At 36.5% G+C, this 27,297-nt stretch overlaps 1 protein-coding gene across 4 annotated transcripts in view; it reads right to left on the reverse strand.

Moving 5' to 3' along the window:
* The window catches only part of PDE4D (phosphodiesterase 4D), a 436,186-nt gene that overhangs the window by 260,247 nt on the left and 148,642 nt on the right, over positions 1-27,297 (reverse strand). Inside the window, exon 1 of one of the 4 annotated variants that reach the window (XM_076362679.1) lies at positions 24,136-24,169. The exons of the other annotated variants lie outside the window; for them this stretch is intronic. The gene's annotated coding sequence lies outside the window, so the exon portion shown is untranslated. Of the gene's footprint in view, positions 1-24,135; positions 24,170-27,297 lie in introns of those variants that run through there. 4 annotated transcript variants of the gene reach the window in all.

Below are 27,297 nucleotides of genomic sequence, written 5' to 3' on the forward strand. Positions count from 1 at the left end.
GGTATGGCTGATCAGGAAATGCTAGGTATCATCCTCTCCCACAGACACAATCTTTTCTTATTATTACGTATTTATTGATAATGTCTGTATCCTTTTACTCAATAGTATTTACACAGGCAGGATCAGGAACTTTTATATGAGAAACCGCTGCTATGTTGCTCATAATGGGTGAGACAGCACTTCTCAGGAACATGCCCAAGAAGGAACGAGCAGCTGCATGCAGCTCTGGAAACACTCAGCAAGAAATGACAGACACGCACAGAAGAACTGCTTCCTGTAATTTCTAGTTGAACCAACAAGTCTATGATCCATGCTACGTAGCACAACAGACCAACCCTAGCAACTGATAACCTAAAATTTCCTTACAACATGAAACAAACCAGCTCACTGTTTAACAAAAGTTACTCGGACAGATACTTCAGAAGTTTAGGTCATGATAGATGGCTAACACAGTAGTTGTGCAATCAATATTCCCACCTGTGGCCAGTGAATTCTTCTTTGTGCCCACCCTGATTTCAAGCTGTTAGCAACTCCAGAAACATTTGCACTTTAAAGGGTACAGTATTATGGAGCCTCATTCATATATTAACTGATAAGCATTCTTTAGGATAATTGTGAATATAAATGAAGCACAATAAATTATTCTCAATATCTTTACAGTACCACTTGCTATAATTATTTTGTGAGCAACTATGCAAAAACATAAGCAGAAAAGATCCTCAATTCTAGGGGCTTACCGCATACTTTGTTTTCATTTGCTATGAATTTTTACATCTTAAGTACAGACTTTAAATTCTGTTATTTTTTAATGACTTAATAATGCATCAAATTTATTCTCAATAGCAAAATAACAAAATGTTCTGCTAAGATGCATTACCTTTTGCATAGAATCCAAAATTCATACAGCTTTACATGAGGTAAAGTTACTCAGAGCAGAAGTCAGTCATATAGCAACACTGATTGGCAAGAAAACATTTACAGTTGTACCTCTGCCTAATTAATTCAACAGTGACATTCATCACTATCACTTTGGGTATCCCAGAGTAGTGTTAATTACTAGCAACATAGAGATATAAATATTTTAACAGCATATTTTCTACAAATACTGTATTTTTCCATAATAAATGTCTTGTAAAGACATTGCGTAGATTTATAAGAGAATAGTTCTATTACAATTTCTGATCTGTAGGTTGAGATAATCGTTGGTGAATGTTGCATCTGTATACAGCACACATTAAATAGATGCACATTTATGTCTAGATATACTGAATTCAGTGAGCAACATGTATTGTTCTGCATCAACAAGATGATCAGTTAGTGCTATAAAAAATCTGTAAAATGACTTCTGAGTAGCAAAACATACCAAAATTAAACTCTCTAGAGATTATCAAGTCTACAGTAAACTCATTTTCATTCTACTTTCTTCTTGGTTCTTCAATATGCAAACACTTCAAAGTAATACGAAATACTAAGTAGTTTTCTTAGAATGGGATAAGATAAGCAAAAAATGCCTTTCGACAAGAAAATGTCTATTAACATGATTAGTGTAAAGTTACTAACAACTATTATTGTGCCTCTTTACAGGTATACTTAGGTATTTTTTATGTCATGTAGCAATCTGATGATGTAATAACAGAATGTAATAACGCATCTTCCCTGGTGGTAACAGAGTATGACATTGTATTACATCATCATGATGAATGAAACTTGCCTTAGACCACAATTGGACTCTATACTTTTTAAATAAAAATAATTTCTTCACTATTTGATCATAGAGGGAATCATGTAAAGCATAGTGTTCATGTAGTTAAAGACTTCAAAATAACACCCACACTTGGACAGGAAGAATTGAATTAACAGAAACTACCTTTCTATTGACAAGGCTAAGTGCTGGGTCCTGCACTTCAGCCACAACAACCCCATGCAACGCTACAGGCTTGGGGAAGAGTGGCTGGAAAGGCCTGTTGGAAAAGGACCTGGGGGTGTTGGTTGACAGCCGGCTGAACATGAGCCGGCAGTGTGCCCAGGTGGCCAAGAAGGCCAATGGCATCCTGGCCTGTATCAGAAATAGTGTGGCCAGCAGGAGTGGGGAAGTGATCGTGCCCCTGTGCTCGGCACTGGTGAGGCCGCACCTCAAATACTGTGTTCAGTTTTGGGCCCCTCACTACAAGAAGGACGTTGAGGTGCTGGAGTGTGTCCAGAGAAGGGCAACGAGGCTGGTGAGGGGTCTGGAGACCAAGTCTTCTGAGGAGCGGCTGAGGGAACTGGGACTGTTTAGCCTGGAGAAAAGGAGGCTGAGGGGAGACCTCATCGCTCTCTACAACTACCTGGAAGGAGGCTGTAGCGAGGTGGGTGTCGGTCTCTTCTCCCAAGTAACTAGCGATAGGACGAGAGGAAATGGCCTCAAGTTGCGCCAGGGGAGGTTTAGATTGGACGTGAGGAAAAATGTCTTTACTGAAAGAGTGGTTAAACATTGGACCAGGCTGCCCAGGGAAGTGGTTGAGTCCCCATCCCTGGAGGTATTTAAAGGACGTGTAGATGAGGCACTTAGGGACATGGTTTAGTGGGCACGGTGGTGTTGGGTTGACGGTTGGACTCGATGATCTTAGAGGTCTTTTCCAACCTTAATGATTCTATGATTCTATTCTATGATCATAGAATCACAGAATCGTAGAATGGTTTGGGTTGGAAGGGACCTTTAAAGGTCACCGAGTCCAACCACCCCCGCAAAGAGCAGGGACATCTTCAACTAGATCAGGTTGCTCAGAGCCCCGTCCAACCTGACCCTGAATGTTTCCAGGGATGGGGCATCCACCACCTCTCTGGGCAACCTGTTTCAGTGCTTCACCACCCTCAGCATAAAAAATTTCTTCCTTATATCTAGTCTGAATCTACATTCTTTGAGTTTAAAACCATTGCCCCTTGTCCTATCACTACAGACCCTACTAAAAAGTTTCTCCTCATCTTTCTTATAAGCCCCTTTTAAATATTGAAAGGCTGCAATAAGGTCTCCTCAGAGCCTTCTCTTCTCTAGGCTGAACAGCCCCAACTCTCTCAGCCTTTCCTCGTAGGAGAGGTGTTCCATCCCCTTGATCATTTTTGTGACCCTCCTCTGGACCTGCTCCAACAGGTCCATGTCTCTCCTGTACTGAGGACTCCAGAGCTGGATGCAATACTCCAGGTGGGGTCTCAGCAGAGCAGAGTAGAGGGGCAGAATCACCTCCCTTGACCTGCTGGCCACACTTCTTTGGATGCAGCCCAGGACACGATTGGCCTTCTGGGCCGTGAGCGCACATTGCCAGCTAATGTCCAGCTTTTCCTCCACCATACCCCCAAGTCCTTCTCGGCAGGGCTGCTCTCAATCCCTTCATCCCCCAGCCTGTATTGATACCAGGGGTTGCCCCGACCCAGGTATCTATATCCAGGTTGCCCTTCGCCTTGTAGAACCTCATGAGGTTCACATGGGCCCACTTCTCAAGCTTGTCCAGGTCCCTCTGGATCCCGTCCCTCAGGTGTATCAACTGCACCACTCAGCTTGGTGTCATCTGCAAACTTGCTGAGGGTGCACTCGATCCCACTGTCTATGTCATGGATGAAGATATTAAACAGTACTGGTCCCAATACAGACCCCTGCGGGACGCCACTTGTCACCAATCTCCATCTGGACATTGAGCCATTGACCACTACCCTCTGGATGCGACCATCTAACCAATTCCTCATCCACTGAACAGTCTACCCATCAAATCCGTATCTCTCCAATTTAAAGAGAGGGATGTTGTGGGGGAACATGTCAAAGGCTTAGATGATATCTGTAGCTCTTCCCTTGGCCACTAATGTAGTCCACTGATGTATACTGTCCAGTAGTCTTATATCACTGTATCATTCATATACATTTATATACATTACATACATTTATATCAATATATCACTACATATTTGTCTAGGTCATTCACTGACTATATTTACTAGTGTTTCTGTGATCAATGTTTCTGACCGCCCCCAACCGCAACAGAGCGGAGTGCTGTCTTTTCTTTCAAAGTTCCCTCCAAACCAAATGTGATTTGCTCCATTCCTTTGCTTTTCAAAACACTTCTTACATGCTCAGCAGATGCATTAACAAAAAAAGGACTTCCAAACTACAAAATCAAACAGGCTGTGTTTGAAAATATTCAGTAAGATAACAGAATTTTCTATTAGTTATCTTTTTAATGACATTTCATTTTTCTCTCCCACAGTTTCTATCTGACTGCCTCATTTAGCAATCTTCAGCATGCCAAGAGGAGTTACACAGAATGAGAGCTCAGGCTAGCAGTGAAGGCCACAGTGAGTCCATGGTGGGAAAAAAGGGTCCTATGACATGATTGCTCTGCTGTCACCAAACCTGCTGCTATAATTTCTTTTTCTGGAAAAGTCCTTATTTGTACCTCAGATTTACAAATATAATGGGCCAGAAATGTTTGAAAAATTTTCTGCATTACTAAAAAAAACTACAAAAAACAACAGAAATGCTTTTTCATAGAAACATATTCATTTTGAACATTGAAAGTTTGATCAAGAAAGATTCCAGGGGTCCATAACTGAATTTCCAGTCAAACTTCACACAGAAAAGGAGTCAAGATCTCCCCAGGGCAGCGTCATCTCCAAGCATCCCAGTGGTTAGGAAACCTTGCCACTCCAAAAAAACCTGTTTGAAAACTCTGTCTCCCATTGCTTTAAACAGCTGTCCTTGAAAAGGTTTAAATTATCCTTTTTAAACTTTTTAACTTTTTAAAGTTAAAAACTTTAAAAGATGAAGCTTTTACAAAGAAATGAACAACAAACCTAGACCCTTGAAAAATGTAGTGATTGGACCCCTTTTTTTCTAACCCTCCTTTTTCATATTTGCCTGAGGTAGTGCAAATCAAATAAGAAGTCTCCTAATTTTGGCAGCTGTTTTTTCAGTGTGACAAACACAATATTTATTTCACCCTCATAAGCAAACAAGAGACTAACATACATGAGTAGAGTTACCCATGTTTAACAGTCTACAGGACTAGGCTCTGTAATGTTAGAAGAATAGATATAATGTAAACTGCTAAGCCTTAAGGGAGCAGTTAAAGCTGATTTTATTTGAGCAGCTTAAGGGATTTAGACTCCACTGAAAATCCCAGCATAAAAAAAATCTATGAAAACCAAATAAAACTAATTTTTTATTTATTAAGTAATTTCTATACTTTGCATTATAAATTATATACCTATAAGTTTATACTTACAAGTTTATAAGTATTCTTATAAGTATACAGTTATGTAAGTCTAAAGTATATAAGTATATATATAAAAATACAACATCTAAATATATAAGAGCAGAGAAAAGTTTATAAATATATACTTCTATACACATTTACAGATATAAATAATGATTTTTATAAACAAAAGCTGCTTTTTGTTTTCGAACACAGCACTTGGGGCATATTTACAATTCAATGTTATAAAGCCATATGAATTTCTGAACTGCATTTCCAAATTGCATCATGATGGTGTAAGAAAGGGCGCTAATGACAGGACACTTCAAAGAAAGGTAGAAAAGTATTTCCTTCAAGCACCGAGCTAGGCAATAATTTTTTCATTTAAATGGAGGGAAGAATTACTTCCTGATCCCATCTTAGATAGATTAGTATGCAAAATAAAAGAGTGGGTAGCCAACATGACCTAATTTCTAGTATTATCACATATAATATTATTTTTATTAAAAAATTCCCCAACCTTTAAGAAATATTAAACTAATCTCGCCAATCCTTTTCTATCCTTGGAGAGATGCCACTTTTTTCTGTGAACACTGCCATTAAATGCTGTTTATGGTTTGGAGCAGTCTCACCTAAATGCTGACAATGATTTTCTTCAAGCGGAAAAAAAAAAAAGATGCCATTGGGAGTAACCGTAAGTTATTTCTCACTTCAGTAATTTTTAAACATAAAAGGCCAGCATGATTCCAGAAGAATGAGGGGGATTCCTACGTTCTCTTTTTCCACTGCCGTGAACCTTGTGTAGACATTAACTCACCCTTCAAATAAATGGCAGCCAGGTCTCAATTGTTATGGTTCTGGTTTGTTGCTGTTTTATACTCACCTCGCCTGATATTTTCTTAAACATCAGAAGTGAGAAATGGACTTATCGCTAGATTCTTAACAGATAAGTGAAATTCTTAATATATTATTTTTCTACTTTGAAATAAATAACATTATAAATTTACTTCACTTAAATCATGCACACAATTCCAGTAACACTTCGCATGTTTGGACTTGTCAAAAAGGAGGATAATCATGATCTAAAGAGGATGCAAAAGAAACAGCAGAAAGACACAACCAAAAAAGACAGCAACTTGCATAAAAGTGAGGCAGACTTACTACAAACAGTATGGTACACTCATGTAGATATGAAATCTACAAGGCAATTGTTCAGTGTGCACACACATTACCTACCTCTACCCCTTTGCCACGTATTTGTCTGACATAACTGCAGCTATTCCAGATGCAACTGAGAACACACATGCACAATTCAAGTTTCATTGCAAAAGTATTGTATCCAGACAACTAATTGAAGACAATTTTGTCTAAAAGTATAGTCTCAGAGAAAAGGATGTTGTTCATCTTAATTTACACCAAGTTGAACATGGATTTCATTCCTGTGAATATATGTCTAATGGAAGAATAGCAAAGCTAGGACAGAGCCTTAACAGAGCTTTGTGAATCAACAATTGAGAAAATTCAGAACAGAATATAGACTCAAAATTACATGAGTATATTCTACATTCTTCATTTTACACTGAGTCTCAGGTTGCCTTTACATGCAGCAAATTAAAAGTGCAGACATCCTCCTTGCCAGAAGAATGCCCACAGAAGCCAACTTCCAAATGGCTTTCAGCATTCCTGGTGTCAGAGATGCCAGGTTTCATGAAAAGCTGTAACCTTCATAGGCAGCTCCTGACCTCTCTGAGAGTCTGCTCTCTCCAAAATTATTCCCAACTTAAAGTTGACCATCATAACTTTGCTGTATCAGCACCAGTGATTACTAGAATTCACTCATTTCTAATATCTTTTCTCTGACATTTTTTTTTTAGTAATAAACATAAATGCTTATTTCCTATTAATTTTTATTCAAATTCTCAACCAAAAAAGTTGAGATTTTTTTGGAAGTGTTTGGAGTTATTGGGGCTGGTTGAGGGAAGTCTTCTCTTGCCACAGAAATGCTAAGCTTTGTTTCATATTTTCCTGCATACATGTTGTTTAACGGTCTTTAAGACAGATGCCACCTGTGCCCTGAGCAGCATAGTGCCTGTTGCCAAGGAAACAACATTCTTCTCTTGCATCCTCTTCTCTTCCCTCCTCCTCTCCTCATTCCAGTGTCTCAGCATCCTTTGCATCAAGGGCAAATAGAAAATGTTTCCGTGATTGCTGACATATATGAAAAAATAACGCCTTCAAATACTTGCATAAAGTAGCATAATGTTCCAGTAATATCACAAATTTAGAAGACTTCTTAGCAAGACTGCAAATCGTAAATTGTGACTTTTCATTAAAACTTTATTTTGCCATGAATATGTCAAATGAAAAGAATAATAATAAATAAGGTATTTACAAACATTACACTCTTACCAAGAGCTGTAGTATGCAGGCTGTTGATCCTGCTCAGCCATATGCACAGAGCTGTCTTGTTTGCTCTGAAGAAAAAAGGTCTTTATCATAATTGCCTGCAGCCCAGTGGAACAACTCATTAGATGCAACCACAAGTACAAAGATTTTCCTCAAAAATACAGCCAACATTTAGTAGCCAATTACTTGCAACAAAAAATAAAACCCACTCTAAACAGTAAAGGTGGATCACAGAAAACTCTGCATTCTCATCACGCTAGGTTTCCTATAAGGCCCTTGTTTCCCAACAGCCCACTTATAGTTGTCTGAGCACCTAAACGAGAGGTGAAGCAACCTGATCTGGAGATGACACCCCACTTCCGAGAGCCAGAGGAGTACACCTGCACACCATTATTTCACAGCCTTTTCTTGGGAAACAAAACCAGTTCCCAAACAACAAAAACAGAAGAAAAGAGAAGCCCAGCCACAGAATAAAAACCACACACAGAAATGGACTCAGAAATGGATAGTATTACTCAGCCCCTAGAGAAATCATGGATTAATTATTCCTGACTGCAACAATAACCGCAGCCATTTCTCGCTTCAGCAGACAGAGCAGGAATTACAACAAGGCAGTAAATGTTACGTTTCCAAACCTTTCAATGCCATTAAGAAATAGAAGGAGACAGAGGTGCTGCCAGGGCCCTGAGTGCACCAAGCAGCCGTGCCCGCTCTGCCCAGGCTCGCCCCCTCCCCAGGCACCCTCAGCCCTGGTCCCAGCGCCATCCCTGCTGTCCCCCACGGCGCTTCTCGCACATGAAACCTCACAACCAGCTTGCCTTACTGGCTGAACATGCAATCCGGGACAGCAGTCTGCTGCACCCCACCACTGATCAGAGAGAAGGAAGAGACAGAAGAGAACGGTCTTTTACTGTGAGGAAAGGTGAAACTTTCCCAAAACTCTGCTGCAAAGACTTTTAGTTTTCTTTTTTTAAAAACAAAACAAAACTGTGCACTTACTACTAATCATTTTGTAGAAAACAAACATAACTTATTGCTGTGCTGCATGTTATGCTCAGGTATTTTGTACTTGCAGGTGAGGATACCTTCACTAACAAAATACAGCATCCCAAATAAGAAAATGCTGTAGTCATAGAGGGTCCTAGACCACACTGTAAGAACGTATGAATCCTTTAAAACAAACATTTAATGCAAATAACTTTCATTTTTGAGGGACTTCTTAAATATATAATAATCAAACTGGGCTGCTAAGCAAAGGCACATGTACTATATGAATGAGTAAAGACCAGGCAGGTTCAGGAAACCCGGGCTTTGCCACTTTCTCTCATGCAAGATCGGTGATGCCTTGTGAGTGATACTCTCTGTGCACTTAATTTCACTGAAAATTTAAAAAATATTACTCTCACCGACAATTATGTTCACAGATATCAATGGAACCTTCACAACAGCTAGCTAGGTAGATATTTTACATATTGAAGAATCTCATTGTACATAATTCCACCTTGTATCTTAGATCGTGATCCTGCATCACTGAAGGAAGTGAGATTTATATTCACAGACTTCTCTAAGCCCATTGTCAAACTTCTAACTGTAAGTGAAGCACTTAATATTGTAAAATATACACAACCCTATGTTTTAAAGACAGTTCTACTGACTTTCCTAAAATTATAATGAAAATGATCCTATCATCCTGCACCACCTAACAGCCAAATTTGTCACTGTATTTGCAGGAAACATGCTAAAGCCAAAAGTAAGCTACAGGGCTTGCTGTTTTTCAAGAGAGAGTATTTGAGTTAAAACATGCCATTTTGTAGTCAACACATTTCACAGTGAGGTAAATGTTTGAACTGCATTTTCAAAAAGAAAGATTCTGAGGTCCAGTATAAAGTTAAAACCATACCAGGTACTTCTATTTATTGAAATAATAGAGAGGAGAAACCTATCATTTTGATCCAAAAATGTATTTTCAAGGTACTCTGCTAGTCATGAAAACTGATAGAATGCTTATTTTTATTGTAATTAGTACTAAAATGAATTTTGACTATCAGGAAAAGCGTGAAATTGAAACCTCTTCCTTGTGCCAGCTCCGCAAAATGTGATTTCAACAGTTCAAATTAAAATGAATACTTCTTTTTATCCCCAAATTTTAATGGGGTAGTGTACAAATACGTTTATAGAATGAAATCTCCAGTACTTGAGAAGGCCACATGCCTATCAGCAAAAAATTTCACACTGATCTCACCAACTCGCAATTTAAATGTAAGTGCTTCTAAAGAGACTCTCTTAAAAGGTGACTGATCTTTTAAGGATAATATGTAAGAAGTTCCAAGAGATGCCTTATTATAGTGTTAGCAGTGCACTAGAGCAATAAACTCATTTTCTTCCCATCTTTGCCCTTTTCAGCACCAGGCAGAGACACTGAATGCATCATGGTATGCCTGGAAAACATGCCTAATGAAGGAATCCCAGTTCAGATTGTGAGGTGTGGTGGAAAGGTGGTGGAGAGATTTGCTGCTAAAGTGGGGTGGCAATGGGTGGAAGCTGGCTTTCTTTTCTTATACGATCTCTGAGGTCATATAACTAAAGTGGACACCAATCTTAATTAATACACAGCAGAGTGTCCTGAACTGTAAAAGGAGTGTCCTGCATTTCATAAAGATTGAAATAATCTATTCAATCTCATCAAGTCAGAAGTCTTTATGAAGAAGCCGAATTTTTGTCACATTTTTAACACTATTCTGTTGCAAGAGTCACCTTGCCTATACTTTATGCTCTAAGAAAAATGTTATTTATACAGATAATTGCAAGTTTGGAAGAATCATTCAGGATTTTGTTCTAGAAATTTGGAATAAAATTAACTTCTCAAGCAGAATTTAATGGATGAGCTTCTTAACCACATTTTTTCTACTGGATCTCCTCGCATACTGTGTGACCTTTTCCAATGAAAGTGGTAATAACTCCATTGGTGTGCAACAGTACTTTACAAAACAAGTCCCTTTTCACATGAGTGGGTATATTTATTTTGACAGAATAATAAACCTGATAATGAATCACTTTGGACACTCCCTGCATATGTTTTGAAATTTGATTTTACAATCTGAATATTCTGTATGTTGATTATTTTGGGGGTTTATCACATTTTATTCTAAAATGCCCTAGGTAACTTAAATACACTTAATTAAAGTTTTGTATGTCCTGCCATCATTTAAAGCCCTATATATATATACACATATATGTACATGTATATATACACATATACAATTAAAAAGGCATTTCAATCTCTCATACTTTGTAACAAAATCAAGTTATAGCCAGAAATAAGCAAGCTAGTATCCAGCTTAAATTCATTCTTAAAATCCTTAACAAAAAGTCAAAGAAACTGTTATTTCAATAAATATTTCCATATAAAAAATAAGCATACATTAATGTTTTAAAGAACACTATATTCATGAAGCATTGTTGTGCTTCTATTTTAGCCTGTTTAAAATAATGAGATCAACATATGTGAGTAAAATTGTCAGCTGAATTAGAAAAGAGTAAGTACAATACCAGAGTATTCCTATTAAATATTTCTACCTTTCTATCAAGTTTTAACAGTTATGACTAGAAGTCATACAGCTCCAAAATAATCATCTTAAGCTTCTGTAAAAGGCATTTTGCTCTTTTGTGGCAATATTTTTCACAGTCATAGATGATGACAGTAACCTGCTCATGAACAAATACCCATGCCCAAGCAGTAATTTTATTTGCTTGCTACTTTTTCCCGCTAATTAAAGGAAGATTTATTTTTTTCTCCTTAAAGTTAACAACGTTAACAGCCTTTCATCATAAACCATAGAATGTCACAGCAGGAAATAATAAAATCATATCCAAGTAATCAAGCTTTTTTTTTTTTTTTTTAACATATTCCAGTCTTAACAGGAGGTGGTGCTGGGAAGCTGAGAAGAATAAGAACAAATCTGATTATAATGCAGACTGTGATACTGAGCCAAATTATCTGCTCCTAGGTGAACAAAACTCCCACTGAAAACACCTCAATAGATGATTCAGTCTTTTAGGACAACAGAATTTGTTCTTATAATTTGAAACAATTCTTCATTTCTTATGCAGTACCTCAAGAATTTTCAATGCTCCAACTCTTGCTGCATTAAGGAAGCCCTGTTGTTCTCCTGTAGTCTATGTTCAAATTATTGGTGTCCATTAACACTGAGACATATTTTATAACATATTTTACAACACTTGAGCTGATGAATTGCTACAGCACGGAGGCATCTGCAGATAGGGTCCCAACACTTAGTATGACTCAAAGGGCCTTGGGGATGATTGAAGGGCATTCAAACATTTTCTTCTTGCTTTTTGTGAAGTGGTGCACAAAGTAGCCATTTCCTTAGCACAAAAATGGAATACATGTAGTTACTGGAGCAAGTATATCTTACCAGTGTAGTAGCAACTTTATGAATGGGTTCAGGTCATCAAATCTTTCAAGACTTTTTTTCTTAGATATATCAACAGAAGTGTGCTACTAGTACAGCTTTTTTGTTGTTGTTGTTTTCCGAAGTAGGATCTTTGAAGTTTATTGATGCACTGAGGGCTATCAACACTCAAAAAAGCAGCACTTAAATGATTTCATATATATTCAATATATGATATGCTGAGTTGTGTTTTCCTATATAGTCTATTGCCTTGACAATAGTTTTCATTCCTCATAATGAAGGCATAATCAGAGCACTGCCTGAATAAAAGCTTTTTTAATTTTAAACAACTATTACGTGAGATCTCACAGTTGCCTTGGCAGCAGCCATATGTATCACAGCATATGGGAAGATATACTATCTGTACTTCAAGCAACAGAAATTGTATTAGAAATCGTGAAGCTGGAAGGGACTACTGTGATCACCTGAACCACCTTCTTGTATAACGCAGATTGTTAAACTACCCTAAATTAATTCCTGTTTGAAACAGAACATATCCCTAAAATACACTGTTGAATAATCACAGCAAACCTTGGTAAAATCACTTAGTAATTACCTATTCTATTTAAAATGTAAATATTGTTTCTACTGTTAATTTCCTAACTTTAGCTTCCAGTCATTCAGTGGATTTTTTTTAATATTCATCTCCTAGGTAAAGTGGTCTTCCCTTATTAAAACTGTTGTTTATTTGTCAGTATGTCTGTGCTGTCATTGGATTACCTTTCAACTCTTTGTTGGAGAACTAAAATGGATTAACTCCCTCATTTTATCAGTACAGATTACTTTTTGCGATTTTTTAACTTTTTACATTTTCACAAATGGATTTCTGTTCTGCCTGCTTCTCCAACTAAAGAACAAAAAAATTAATTAAATCCTTTTGCTTTCTTAAGATTGTAGGCTGACAGCTTTCATCTCATACTGCATAAAATGGATTGCTAAGATGATTTGTCTAACAATCTTGAAAAACACTCTTAATTCTCTTGGTTTTAGATTACTCCTTGCATCCTTTCACTTTATCAGTTTTCTACACTGATTGGTTTCTAATTTATATACTCTGCTACTCACATCCTCTGTTTTTGTCACAATTCACGTACAATTGTTTCAAGTAAATATTTGTCTTATTCGATCAAGATATTTTTGTTTCTCTTGACTGAATTTTATGTTTCTAATGTACTGAAAACAAAAAAAATATTGCAGACAGTTGTCCATACTCAAATTGATGATGCACAAGCAAGCTCTGAATATAAGCTTTGTAATAAAGATTGCTGAGGGTTCTCAGGGCATCTGAAAATGCAAAAAAAGATTGCATAGGCTGTCCCTGCATTAATACATATTAGGATCAGAGGTAGCCTGCACCTTCCCCTTATCTCAAGACATTCCTTCATTTCAACAGCACTGATGTCTCCCTGTTCCTGACATTACATAGTCCTGAAAATACAGGAAAATATAGTGAATTCGCAGACAAGACTTGATAAAGGACAAATTATTATTTGGCAAATTAAAGTTAAGTGTGTTTTATTTTGAAGTTTAATCCTCTTTCCTCCTTTGTCAGAGCAAATTCTTGCATAAATCTTTGCTCTGCTACGTCAGTTAAACTTAAGAAACTCTGTGAGACGTAGGGTAGCAAAACTTCTTTCTGAAACACAGTCAGGATCACAGTCTCAGCCATTCAACTCTCTGTGCATTACCAAGGATATAAACTAAACGAATACAACACTTTTTTTTTTCCCCTTCCCTGCAGAGATAAACCTTTTCAGCTTAGCTTTCTTCCTTGGTACAGTTCCAGATTTCTCAGTCTGGTGGGTTGAAAAGATGATTTTACAAAACAGCAAGTCTAGCAATTCTGGCAAACCCTGAAGGGAAGAAAGATCATCAGGGCATTTAGCAATATCTGTTATTATAACAATACTAGAAAATGTCCACCAATTTAACAAAGAATTGATTTTCCCATCAGCATTCTTCCTGGATTATGTTCAAGCAACATTATTAGCATGAGACTGCTGAAAGAGGAGCAGGAAATTACGTATATCTGCTTCTTGATTGCCTCTTACAAATGCATTATGTAGATGTGCATAGCATCAACTCAAATACCAGTATTTACAGAAAAAATATTATCATGGAAAGAGAAGGCGGCAAATATTTAGTATATCAATCAGCATGATTTTGAAGCAGAAAATAATTTATATATATATAAATATACATATATATATGTATATATATATATACATATAAATTTTCAGAACTAAAATATTTTTTCTTTCTCACAGATCATGTCTGTTACCAAATCCTTAGGTTAGGTACCAAGGGTAATTGGATGTCTCAAAATTTATTTCTCAAAGGGAAGCTTTCCTTCTACTGTTTTAAGGTACAGACCAGTCTAGGTATCACGACAAGATTAAATGGGTATCCATGTTATTTGAAATGACTCAGGCCTGCGATCAGCCAAGGAGAAACTGTGTTGGCATCTTATCTTTTAACCACAATTGGTTTTAAATTATAAGCACATAACATCAACATGTTATTTAAAAAAGAAATAGAAATCCTAATGAATTCAATCTAGTAAAACAACTTCTTGAAATCTTCATTTTCACTTTAAATTTGCATTGACTATAAGTGCAAGAGTTCCACCTACACCCTTTAGACAATCATTCCTATCAGTTATTTGCTAGGTGGCTAGGACCAAATTCCTTGATCTGACTCAGCCTGCACATCTGTATAATAGGGGTAAAATTTCAAAGAAAAAGCTTTATGACAAGGCTGTATTACTTTTTGTAAATAACCAAGCAGAACAAATCATAGGGGCATCCTACAGCAGGGGGAGCTCTAAGACAAGCTGTATGATCTAACATAGCACCAAAGTCAGAAATAAATTATGAAGTGTACTAGGAGAAAGGAATGCAGGGAGGAAAGGGATTTGATGGAGACAACATGAAACAAGAGTCAGAAAACATTTTCTAGATATATTTGAGAGACAGACAAAAAGGAAATCACTGATAGTAACTCAAAATGTGATGCTAAATACAGAACATTATTTTATGGATTACAACTTACTAGCATATAGCATAAAAACTATCAGAGTTCCTAATTACAACTGTAGCCTGACGTGCGGAGGAGGTGAAAGGCAAGTCAATGACAAACATGAAAAGCAGTTTGACATACCTTCTAAAAGAAGAGTTTCAGATAGGCAAGCTCTGAATGTATCAGTGAATTCTCCTTTCTTACGACAACAACAACAAAAAGTATCTGAAGAAAAGTATCTTCACTTTCCCAACATGCTTAAGATATCATTTATAGCTCAGTAAGCTACACTAGATTTTGGTGGTGTCTTCACATTGATTTTGCACTTTTTTAATTGATAATTTGAACATTTCTTTTCAGGACTCTAGTAGCTTTTTTCCAAGCTGTTTTTTGTCATGATTACTGTCTTACTCAGTAGCCTTAGCCTTGGGGTCAGACAGTTAAAAAAAAAAAAAAAAAGACCATCCGAATGTCTAGTCATTTCAACAGTTAGGTAGATAAATGTGAAATGTGGTCAAGTTCTTAGAATCTGTCTGATGAAAGCACATATTTTATGCAAATCATAAGTGAGAATGGAATATTCATCTTCAGAAGAAGATGGTCACAGCTCTCTAGCTCACTGCAATACCATCATCCCTGCTTGCAGAGCTAAAAGCAATACAGGGCTATTAAGAAACTGTCTGTATCATAGTGTCCCAAGAAAAACTTGAAATATTAAAATTCTGTATAGACATAAATACACAAAGCCAAGATAACTAAATACAACAAAAAGTAGTATGTCCAGAATGTTATCAATGGACCTTTTGAAATTAGCAAGTACTCACTGGTGACAATTCATCTGCATCAGTATTGGTTACTTTTTTTTTAAATAATGTATATTGAACATGATTCTACTACAGAGAGAAAAATATCTGAAATAGGGACATGAAGATAAAAGAAATTCTAAAAGCAATAGTAACAAAAGGCTTTAGGACTTTTTGATTCATGAGACAAAGCAAAATAAAGTCTGACACAATGAAATTCAATTAACAGTTGTTCCCCACTTCAACTAGCAGAAAAATCATTTACACATTTCAAGGAAATGAGTAAAATGTACAAAATTGGTGAACATCTTAAGACAACTCCACGAACAGCAACAACAATTATGAACAGGAAACATTGTGAACATGTGTATGAGGGCAATACCATGCAGAATCTATTTACTGATCTTACCATGAAAGTGGCATTTCCTAGCCTCAACAGCTGTTAAAACAGGGGCATGGCCACTAATCTTTCTTCCTTTAGGACAGCCTGGAAAGCCCCAGATATTTCTGAAAAGACGACTCTGTGAACTGCTTTGTGTATGTGGGTGAGGGAAGTCCTCGCATGGACTCTGCAACAAGTCAGCTGGCATTTGGAAGTTTATCTGGCTATGCCTCTCCTGGTATGCTCAGCAGTAAAATGTTATTGCTGGTTTCTAAAAATATCTGGCATCATTTGAAATCTACTACTGCATTTGACTCTATAATAATCTCCTCCAGCAGTGAATCACACAGACTAATTAAAACTATGAAACACCATTTCCTGAATTTCTTTTATAATTTTCTTGCATTTGAATGTATACAGTGGCCCTTTTTGTTGTTTCTGTGGGACAAGGTAATTAAAAGGCAGATTGCATCCTCCGTAGTTCTTTAAACTCTGAAAATTATATTTAACTAGTCACTAGAGGCAGTGAGTGGACTTATAACACTAGTGATGATGGTTTTTCCAACTTCAGAGATTGTACAGGATTTCTGCACAAATCCCAGCTATAAAATTATGACTTTGCAGTTGAGGCTGTAAAGCTTTAGTTTCATCTCAGGAGGTTTCTCCTGCCTAAACCTCCAGTGACTCAGCCAGGATGGCAGGTACTACACGAGGTCATACGTATACACATTTTATACACTTCGGGAAATCATAGCTGTATTGAACCACAGAGAGTTCTGCCACTGAGAGATAAGCTACCACTTTTAAAATAGAGTCTACAGAGCCAAAAAGAGACATGACGTGAACTATGGGCCTAATTTGCAAAACACACATATTTCCTCCTGGAGAAAGCATACTAAAAAGTTGTTAATAAAATGAACAAAAGTAGATACTGCCTGTGCTTCAGCTCACCTACAGAGCACTTCGTGAGTGGGAGTAAAGGACATAGTTCTCTGATTAACTGTGGCACAGAAGTGTGATTAGAGGCTAGATTTCCTTAGTATCCTCCTATCTTCCTTCCCACCACCCTATCGCAGCTTCAAGAGAGTAAATTCATTATCAGGAATAGACAAGTAAATTTGGCTTTGAACAGTTAAAAAAAAAAAAAGACTAATGGATCTATTACATACAGTAAAAAGACTGAAAAGGCCAACGTGATGAATCAACTGAACTGATTTTCTAAATTAAGATTTGTATTCCAGTAACTCCTACAGGCTCCAGTGAGTTACTGTACTTAATACTGTGTACTAATATGGGAGACAGCTGCTGTATCAAAACCCCTACAATTTAAAGGGGGAAAACACAGAAACTGGACAGCTAGATAAGGGAATCAGTAATGGAAATTTGATTAGCTCTATTGTTTTAAGATTTTTTTTTTTAGCTACTTAAATAATAAAATATAATTAAAGCTACTAAAATGATTTCTCATTTCAAGTTTTTCACATTAGAACAAGAACAGGAATGAACAATACCAAAGAAAAATTAAAACTCAAATGCTTTATTTCTGTACTGAAGATCAGAATATTCTGAAATTAAAAGCTGGTAAAGAAAGGTGTTAGTGTTTGCAGAGCCATGGAGTTAAAGATATCAGATGACTGGGTGAATTCTATTCCCTTCCTTACATGGGAGGGAAAAATCCTGGAAAAGCAGGATAAAAAAACAACATGAAAAAACGCCTATGATACATATGTGTGTCAGAGTGTATACACATGCAACAGAGAGAAATTACCACTTTAAAGATTGCATTTACACCTTTTCAGAACATCAAAGGTAAAGGTAAAAAGGAAAATAAACAAGTAACACAACGTACATCCTTGGTTGCTCAAGAAACTTATGTCCTCCAAATAGGCTTAAGAGCGCACCTGACATAACTTCTTGACCTAGTTATCTTTGCTTTCATGTTTTGGGCTATTTTCCATCAGCAATATCCCATTTAGTTGAATTGTACCAGTGTCTTTGGGATCTTAAATAGAAGTAAGTGGGTACTAAGATGAAAAACATTTTAATTCATTAGGTAATCCATCAAAAGGAAATAAAATGGACTGGTAAATTGCTAGAAGTCTAAGTTGAGGGTAGGAAATTAAATAATTGTATATTCTTTGGGCCCTTTCAGTTCTGTCATAACAGATATTGCAGAGTGATTATAATTAGGCTTACACAAACCTATTTTTTCATATTATCACACCCAGAGTCCTTGGCTTACCTTTGCTCTAAACATCTAATGAATGCAGTGGCTTCAACATATATGTTATGCTTTGGTAAATGGTGCAATATACAGCAGTAAGAGCATGCTTAGGCATACTATTTACTTTGTGATCTAAGATAAATTTAAACATCACTATAGAATATGATTCTATGGTCCTGATCGATATAAGCTGGTTTCAGATTTCCCTAGATTTTCTTCTGACAGTTTGTCTCAATCTACTAAGATTTACTGTGATCAAGATTGGCAATAATTTTTTTCATGTTTGCCCACACATGTATTTATCTATTTTGAGAAGCCTTTTTCAGTTCCAGTGAAGAAAATTAAAATCTATTTTCATCTACTTACCCCAGAATCAAAGAGACTACTTCTAATAAAAGTGATTAAATGTGGCAGAAAGGTAACGGCACATACTCTGAAGCTAGTTGCCCTTGCCTGATCACCACTACTGTATACTTGAGCCTGCCAGATGCTACCGTATGCTTGAGCCTGCTACCCCAGGCAGAGAGGATTGCTGGGGAGGGTAAGGATCCACGTGCTGCGGGATGCTGCAGGGGTGATAGGTTTCCAGTGGGAAACTGGCACTAAGCAGCATAGTCAAAACATGCCTGAGATACACTACTGCTATCTTCTTTCAGAGCAGCATGAGTTTGAGCTGAAGGCCAAAGCTGTTCCACATTATTTTATTATTTATCTATGTTATTTTGAATATACAAGGTTATTCATCTTTGATGCAAACCTGAAGCTAGATCAGAGAAGGACTGTTCAGAGTAAAACATAAGATCTATTCAACCTGACAGCTGAATCTTTACAAATCAGCGTTGAGAAACAATTAGGTTGATCATAGTTCAGAGTAAAACTACATCATAAAGTACAGACCAAATTTGGTTAATTTTTCTCTATACCTTGAGAATAATTAGTGTCTATGTTGAAGATCTGAATAATTCATAAATAGATCTGTCTTACAGGTATTAGTATCATAAGAAGTTTAAGAGATTATTAACAATATTTTAAAATTCTGCTTCAGTAACAGTGAAAAGAATAAATTCCTATCAGAATAGTTAAAAAGTCCTCGTAGTTTTAAAACTCTAAACCCATTTTCTAGCCAAATTAAGTAATGCTTTTCTGGCTGCTCTTTCTCACAAAAGGAGTACGCAAAGACCTACTGAGTTAACACTGAGGAAAATATACAATACACTGCTCACATGGTTATCTCCAAGCCCAAAAGCATATTCATACAAGCATATAAAACTAGTATTTAGTGAACCTATCTCCTTGTTTCCCTAGGGAACAGTATCAAGAACAGAAGAGCCTAGTTTTGGGAATATTGTATCAGCCATGTTACGTAGGCTAAAATTTGCTCATAACACTTGCAGCACCCCAGGTACACATATTACATAAAATATCTTAGGAAATTTCTCCGTTACTGGCACTGAAAGTTTTACAGCTAGAAATTACTGAGTACTTTTAAGATATTATGATCCAAAGGGCAAGCAGACAAAAAATACTTGTTTACTCAACATAAAAAAAATACAATTCAGAGTTATTGTAAAAGCTTGTTAATAACTTTCCCATTTGTAATAACTACTTCAAAGCCTGTTTAAAATCTTTAAAGCACTGTCTGACATTTTTCAAAATAATGATAGGATATTCTATTTTCCCCCTTAAAAGGGGGAACTAAAATAGAAATATAATAGAAGCATTGCCATATTATTAGGTATCAAGCCATTAAAAAAATAGTGGCCAAATAATGACACTGGAAATGTTTGGTAGAGAATCAGCCGCACCACATGAAATTTACCGCAGGGTGTTTGTGAAACTAGCTGAAATAATCTCTAAATCATAAGTGATTTTTTTCATTAACTGCAGAAAAACGGGAAGAGCACAGGGTACTGGAGAGGGCACACAATGCCAATATGGAAAAAGGAGAAGGAACCAGCTTAACTTCAATACTAAAAGCAAATGGCTAATCAGTTTGTAAGAATCTAGAAGATAAGCTGATAATAACCAGCCAAAATATTTTAAAATCTTGCCAGACCATTGTAACTTTCTTTGACGTGGTAACTGATCATATATAGGTTGAAACAGGAAGCTATAGATTTCATCTATCTTGAGTTTAGCAAAACTTTAGATACTGCTTTATGTGACATGTACAGAAATGACATAGGGATACCTGGGCTAGATTCAATTAATATTTGGCAGAAGCAGATATCGTGAACAAAAGTAAAAATAGTTAACAACAACTATCAAGTTTTAAAAGCACATATTGCATTAAGTCCTCCAGACTGCCTCATGCCAGATGTTTCCATTAGTGACTTGAAGTAAAGCATAAAGTGATAAAAAGTTGATTTTATAAGTAGAAAAGGGATTAAAACATTTAAGACAGATGGATTAGCATGCAGGTGATCTTGATAACCTGGACTGATAACTGAGAACAATGGTGTTTAAGAAACAAGCACTGAGTAAAACACTTTCGGAAAATAATCAGAACTACTAATACCAAAGAAGAAATTAATGTAATGATACATTGGATCACAACTCAGTTTCACCCAACAGCAGTCTCAATGCTGTTGCAGAATAGGAAAATTTCACTTTTGGAGATATTAGCAGAAATTATTATCTGCAAGAAATGGGCAGCAATTTTTTTCTTTAATCTGAACTGGGAAGGCCCCAATTTGGGGCACAATATTTTAAGAAAGGTGCAGAACAGTAATGTCTGAACACCTTGAGCCAATGGATCATCACCAACACTCAAAAACTCTGTGTACCGCAATATACCTCTGTCACCACACTTTACGCTGGAAAACCTATACAAAACCTGTGTTCTATGAGGTCCACTTAGCATAACCTTGTTTGGGCATTAATGCACAGTGTCCCAATAAGCAAAGATGTTACCAACATCCATAAAGAAAGGCCATGTTTAATCTCAACAAGGGAAGACCAGGAAAAAATGACAACAGCTTTTGGTGGCTCCTCCAATACTGTAAAAAATACACTGTTTGATTATTCTCCATGCCCTCTGAGCTTAGACAAGAAGCTTGCTTTATTTGTTGCCAGTGGAATTTGGCCTAGACACCATTTTAAAGATAATGATGGCCAAAACCTGGAATAGATGATTCTGTTCGCTGCATATTATACACGACAGGTTAGTTAGGTTACATAAAAAATTTCATAAAGTTGTCTGGGTATATATGATCTTGCATCAGACCATTGTATAATGACCCCTTCAGATACCTTCATCCATATCATTCTGGTAGAAATAATAATACCCATTCCATTCAACTTTCAAAATTATTTTGCAGGCAAGCCATATTAAAGTTAATTTATGACTAATACATGGAAATATTAAAATCTTAAAGGAACATCTGTAAATTGGATGATAAATGGAGCAAATGATGTAGATAACCAGAAGTCATGGAAGGGGAAATACATGTTCTTTTCAGATTTAAGAATGACACCTGTCTACACTTAGAGAGCATCCCCAAGGGCCTCCCATTGTTATCAGCACGGTTATTTTTCTGTACTACTGTACACTTTAGGGACCGTAAGTTTACTTTGCTAGCTGCTGAACAGAAGAGCACAGCAACAACAAACTCAATCCTTATCTCAAAGACCTTAGACTCTAAAAAAAAAGAGACAGATGTAAGCAGACCCCGATGAATTAATACAGCCAGGAAAACACATTAAGATAATGACATAATATTGTTCAGCATGGTAGAGAGTAGGCATAGCATATCAGAAGTCAAGTCATAGTTTAGATTTTCTGTATGTTGTGGCACAGAGGGTGGCATACAGACTTATCTAAGAACCCATGCAACATTTATCAATAGAGCAGATTAACTAACTTATTGAGCATAAATGGGCTTGGTCTACATTCAGCAGTCATAAGATAGAGGGAAAAAAAAGAGAAGCAGATAGTTAAATTAATTTTTCATTTCCATTTGACTGCTTCTGAAAACTAATACCTTTTTTTGGACTCTCTTCAGACTGTTCTCATGGAAAATTAAAATACTGACAGCCGAGCAAGGCACTGCAGATTTTGATTCTCCCCTCCAGTTTAGGTACGTTACTTCCTGTATAAAAATCAATAGGCATTAGGCACTTAAACAGTTCCGCACAGCCCTCTGGCCAGAATAAATTAAGCTGAGAAAAAGGCCACAGATCTTAACCCCAAAACTTTTTTAGATATGTTAACAGTCTGTATATGAAAAGACTTGTCCTTTTACCAGTCTCATTTTCTCCTTTATTGCATATTTTTGTGATACATAAATTGACTCTTGTGTTTTGGCACTGTTTCTTAACTGATGAGACAGTATTTTTAGATTTGGCCTAAATTTACCAAAGAGAATAGTCTGTCAATTCTCTCAACTGTTACTGATATTACGTGGATACCACTTCAAGATTCATGATTATACATTAAAGCTGGGAAATAAAAAGTAGTACACAGTGACAAGGAATGTAAAAATGTGGCAGATTCAACTATACATAGGAAACAAACATATGAGAAAAACCTATTTTCATTTCCTCTTTTTATGTAGAAATAGAGAAGTGAAGAATGATTTAAAATACTCATCTGACCTTTGCAACTCTGGTTCAAGAAAAGATCAAAGACATTCTGGTGAAGCTATAAGATGAAGGCATAGTCTAAAAAGTAATGGGGCTAGAAAGTATCATAAGAAACAGGTGAATCACTGTGCTTAATTTGGAACGTGCTTACCTGACTTCCTAAATCCCAATGCTAGAAGTAAGGTGTTTTGTATTTTTTTTTATTTTTTTCCCCACATATATGGTTTCAAACCTAGATTAAATAACATATAATTCTTTACGACTACAGTAGACTCTGAGACTATGTATGGATAAATTAGATGAATATGCTGTATTTATATAAAATTTATTATTTTTCAAGATAGCAGAATCTGAAGAAAACAATAACAAGGTGTTTTAAACTCACAATTACACTAGTAAAATACAAATACAGAGACAGATAATAGTTGCATTCCAAATACTTTTTCAGCTAATTTAAGAAGAAATATGAATTAATTTAAAAATATAGGTGTCTGTGAGACATAATAGAACAATGTGAGGAAACCTCCCTGGCACCAACTTACTCATTCCAGGACTACAAAAGGTCTAGAGAACTCAAGCATACCTCCTGCATGCAGTTTTCCTTGGCATTATTTACTGCAGGGAACGTTCTTGCCTGCTGTATGAAACCTGGCCAGCTTTTGTGCAGAGCACTAAGCTGCACAGTCACTCTAGTTGGTACTTAGGATGCAGGATTATGATGGAATTCTTAAAATTACAAAAGGCACAAAAAGCACAAGAAAGGGACATTTGCGCTGCAGCCTGTATATTGTTCTTCAGCCAGACAAAAAGCAGGAATATCTAGTCCTGCTAAATAGACTATCACAAAATATGGCACTTTCTCTGTGGAACCATTGTAATGTCTATTACACATACTTGGGCTGTGTAGAAAATCACTGGTCCAACCCATTTCAGCATGTTACTAAGGGGTTAAAAGTATAGAATATTTTTAACAAATCTTCATATCCCTAAAGATTTTCTCTCAAACGCTTATTAAAATCCTTACCTTTAGGATGTCAATGAGAAAGTTGCCATCGGCCTCAGGAGGATCAGGTTTTACCTCAGATCTTTGAAGAACAATTTAAGATATTGTTTATTATGATAAAATCATAATTTGAAATTGATAAGGCATTTTACTGTAAAATTTCACTAATCATGTACAATTCCACCATATTTATAATTGAAAGCATAAGGCTCTTCAAGTTTCTGAGTCAAAGCAGAAGGCAGACAACAGCAGAACTGAAATTCAGGGGTTTACAATTCATGAACTCTGTAAAAAACCCTCTCTTCCATTAATGTAATTTAAATTTTTTTCCAGGGCTGCCTTGAAATTTCAGCTGTTCCCAAGTAAGGAAAAACATTTCTACACAAACTCTATGAGAAACTAAATGGGGCTTTTTCAGGCAACAGCACTGTAGATGCTTTTTCCTACACGGCTGGTTGCAGCTGTCATTTCAAAACCTCACATTCTTGGGCTATTAGGTAACTATCTCCACATCAGTTATTCTCTGTTCCAGTGTAAAGGTGACTTCCATGCAAAACAAGTCATCTACTCAGATTATTTTAAAAACAGAAGTGATTGCTTTCAGGGATTTTCTTATTTAATGAATGAAAACAGACTCTTACTTGACTTATTTTAAACATCTTTTTTCAAAGTCAACTTTATCATTAATTGTTGTTATAATCTGAAGTGACTTCTTGTTTCTCTTCATATAACTGAATTTTAGGATTTATTTCATGAGCATACTTTTCCTGTTACCAAAATTACTTTGCAAAGTGGTCATTTTTATTTCCATCTTTTTCTTTTCTTAGAGACAGCCCTTCAAAATTAATGCAATGCACTCTATATACTTTACAAGATTTATTACCTTTAATGCTCTTTCTGAATTTTTTGTTAAAAAAAAAATGCCATTTTCTCCAGAAAATTTGTATGGATATATTGAAGTTCTGCAGGTACAGTTAAGGTAACTACCTTAATAGAGATTTGTGTGTTCCCATTCAGGCTTTTTATTTCTATTCACCAAGCTCTTGTCTCCAACCTGAAGTTACTCTGCAGCTGTTTCATTTGCCTGTTGGATACCTAACCCTTTCCTTGTGCTGAATTTTGGTATGTAACTTACTTTTAAAATTCACCCTTCCATTTTTAAAGATAATTTTCATTTAAGAATGGTGGATAGAAAATTACAAAGATTTCAACAGAAAGTATCTTGTTAATATTAATTCCAGTTTTCTAACAAACAGATGCAAATGTGCAAATATGCATATTTATTGTTATCTTGAAGCTTCATGCAACACACAAAGTGCAATATTAGTCGGCACATTTTTCTACAAGGCTCCAGTATTTCTGCAAAGTTCTGTAGGAATTTCATTGTTCATTATATCACTACGCAGTCTGACAAGACCTCGAATTTCTTTCTAAAACTTCAGCTGAGAAAATAATTGTGAATTATCAACTTTTATTTTTACAGCCTATTTCCAGCTTTTCTAGGGAAAACTTGAAAATGCAATGCAGTGCCAAGCCAGTTTCATCTGCAGTTGCCTGTTGTAGCAGGCCACCATGGGCAGCAGTGGGGATCCAGTGTGGGGAGGGAGCCCCCAAGGATGGGGAGGAAGAGGACCAGCTGCCTGGGAAGCAGAGGCTGCTTGAGCAGCAGCTTTCTTCTTTCTCACACAGCCACACACAGAGCTAGTGAGGCTGCATCCACACATACGACAGTGGTATGTTGGAGGATGGCTCTGCATAGGCTGAGTGGTGACTATTGCTGTGGAGGGTGACCCTTTTAAACAGCAACTTTGCTACTCCCAACTCCTTGGTGGCAGTAGCCAGGGAAGCAAGTTCATCTTTCTAGGGCGCTCAGCTCATCTCACCAACTGGAACATATTAGTCTTTGTCCTGGAATGACAAATCTCATCTGCACTACTGAGAAGCCTCAAGCATCAACCAAACAGCAAATACAAAGTTGTTGGTTTTTTTAATCTACCAGTTTTATAGGCAAACTTCGGGTATTTTTTAATTTTTGAGCCCTCAAGGTTGAAATACTGTTGATTAAAATGTGTGACATTATCCCTCTGCCTGTAGTCTTTTTAAACAGAATTGTTGCATTGCTATAAACTACAGATGTAATTAGAGAAGTCCCTCTTTCCTCACCTCCTTTACTGTTCAAGTTTTCACCATTTGCAAAATGGAAAAAAAAAAAAAAGGTGAAAAGGGAACACAGAAAACAACAAAGTAGCTACACAGCCTGTATAAACTAAGCATATGGCCATTTTGCTCTCTCAGTGTATTTCAGACTAGGAAGACCTATCAATGGCTTACCACAAACTTACTCTTCCCAACTTCTCTAGGAGATGGGACACCCAATCCTATGTAATTTTTGCAAAAAAAATTTTGCTCTGATAAACAGATTGATAACAATTTTACTGTGGTTAAATAAATACATTTAAACCAGTATTTAGTTAGAATCAGCAAGAGACTTTCCACAGTGTATGTTTTCCTCTAAAAATGACAATATCAGGGTATGGCAAATTGCAAAGTCTTCTGAAGGAGAACTTACAGACTGAGACTTCCCCATTCTTTGAGGTCAGAAAAAATACTGCTATGTGAACCAATTACTTGCCTGCGATGCTAACCCCCTTCACAAATACTTCTGCCAAGCCTTCAATTCCAGCCACAGTGCCCTCATTTTTCAAATTCCCAGGCTCAGTTATTTATTCAGGACAGCTCATTTCAACAACTAAATGATTGGTAAAGTCAGACTACATTTAGCTGCTAGCATTCTTTGGATGTCTGACCTGTAGAAGTGTACAAAAATATATTACAAAATGTACAAGTCCGAAGCGGGACTGCGGAGCCTATCTGCTGTGACAAGCTCTCTGTCAAGGCCAGTTCATGGGTCCTGTAAACGCTGGAAAGACCTTTACCCCTTTTTTATGAGGTGAACAATAATACAGTTACAACAGCTTGTAAAACATCCAAAACATTTCAATAAAACTCTTACTAAAACCATTGAGTGAAATCTCAACCCAAAGAACTATTTTCCAGTTCACTTCCCATTTCCTGGCTTCTAGGGCCATTTCCTTACTAGTAATCTCCCATTACAGTTATGAGGCTATTCTTCAGGTACCTATTGCTGTGTTTTTCCATAAAAGATTTTTATTTTTTCAGAAT

The sequence above is a fragment of the Aptenodytes patagonicus genome, chromosome Z (assembly GCF_965638725.1).
Source record: "Aptenodytes patagonicus chromosome Z, bAptPat1.pri.cur, whole genome shotgun sequence".
NCBI lineage: Eukaryota > Metazoa > Chordata > Aves > Sphenisciformes > Spheniscidae > Aptenodytes > Aptenodytes patagonicus.